The sequence below is a fragment of the Mus pahari genome, chromosome 7 (genome assembly GCF_900095145.1).
Source record: "Mus pahari chromosome 7, PAHARI_EIJ_v1.1, whole genome shotgun sequence".
Classification (NCBI taxonomy): Eukaryota; Metazoa; Chordata; class Mammalia; order Rodentia; family Muridae; genus Mus; species Mus pahari.
In genome coordinates, this window is record NC_034596.1 from 58390798 (window position 1) to 58392750 (window position 1953).

Genomic DNA, 1953 nt, shown 5'->3' on the forward strand with positions numbered 1-1953 from the left:
ATTATTCCAGATGAATTTGCAAATCACCCTTTCTAACTCTGTGAAGAATTGGGTTGAAATTTTNATGGGGATTGCATTGACTCTGTAGATTGCTTTTGACAGAATGGCCATTTTGACTATGTTAATCCTGCCAATCCTTGAGCATGGGAGATCTTTCCAACTTCTGAAATCTTCTTCAAATTCTTTTTTTCAGAGATTTGAAGTTCTTATCATAAGATCTTTCACTTGTTAGTTAGAGTCACACCAAGGTATTTTATATTGTTTGTGACCATTGTGAAGGGTGTTGTTTCCCTAATTTGTTTCTCATCCCATGTGTCCTTCGTGTAGAGGAATGCTACTGATTTGTTTGAGTTAATTTTATATCCAACTAATGCACTGAAGCTGTTTATCAGGTTTAGGAGTTCTCTGGTGGACTTTTTAGGGTCACTTATATATATATATACCATCATATCATCTGCAAATAATGATATTTTGACTTCTTCTTTACCAATTTGTATCCCATTTGTCTCCTTTTGTTGTTGAATTGCTCTGGCTAGGACTTCAAGTACTATATTGAATAGGTAGGGAGAAAGTGGGCAGCTTTGTTTAGTCCCTGATTTTAGTGGGATGCTTCCAGGTTCTCTCCATTTACTTTGATGTTGGCTACTGGTTTGCTGTAGATTGCTTTTATTATGTTTAGATAGGGGCCTTGAATTCCTGATCTTTCCACGACTTTTATCATGAAGGGGTGCTGGATTTTATCAAATGCTTTCTCAGCATATAATGGAATGATCATGTGGTTTTTGTCTTTGAGTTTGTTTATGTAGTGGATTACATTTATGGATTTCTGTATATTAAACCATCCCTGCATCCCTGGGATGAAGCCTACTTGGTCATGTTGGATGATCATGTTGATGTGTTCTTGGATTCGGTTTGCGAGGACTTTATTGAGTATTTTTGCATCAATATTCATACGGGAAATTTTATTTGATATTAGAATGGCCACTCCATCTTCTTTCTTCAGACCATTTGCTTGGAAAATTGTTTTCCATCCTTTCACTCTGAGGTATTGTCTGTCTTTTTCCGTGAGGTGGGATTCCTGTAAGCAGCAAAATATTTGGTCCTGTTTCTGTAACCAGTCTATTAGTCTATGTCTTTTNATTGGGGAATTGAGTCCACTGATGTTAAGAGAAATTAAAGAAAATTAATTGCTTCCTGTTATTTTTGTTGTTAAAGTGGGGATTTTGTTCTTGTGGCTGTCTTCTTCTAGGTTTGTTGAAGGATTACTTTCTTGGTTTTTCTAGGATGTAGTTTCTATCCTTGTGTTGATTTTTTTCCTTTATTATCCTTTGAAGGGCTGGATTCGTGGATAGATATTGTGTGAATTTGGTTTTATCATGGAATACTTCGGTTTCGCCATCTATGGCAATTGAGAGTTTTGTTGGGTATAAAGCCTGGGCTGGCATTTGTGTTCTCTTAGGATCTGTATAACATCTGTCCAGTATCTTCTGGCTTTCATAGTCTCTGGTGAGAAGTCTGGCGTAATTCTAATAGGCCCACCTTTATACTTGACCCTTTTCCCTTGCTGCTTTTAATATACTATCTTTATGAAGTGCATTTGTTGTTATGATTATTATGTATTGGGAGGAATTTCTTTTCTGGTCCCATCTATTTGGAGTTCTGTAGTCTTCTTGTGTGTTCATGGGCATCTCTTTCTTAAGGTTTGGGAAGTTTTCTTCTATAATTTTGTTGAAGATATTTGCTGGCCCTTTAAGTTGAAAATCTTCATTTTCATCTACTCCTATTACCCGAAGGTTTGGTCTTCTCATTGTGTCCTGGATTTCCTGGATGTTTTGAGTTAGGATCTTTTTGCATTTTTCATTTTCTTTGATTGTTGTGCCCATGTTCTCTATGGAATCTTCTGCAGCTGAGATTCTCTCTTCTATCTCTTGTATTCTGTTGTTGATGCTCACA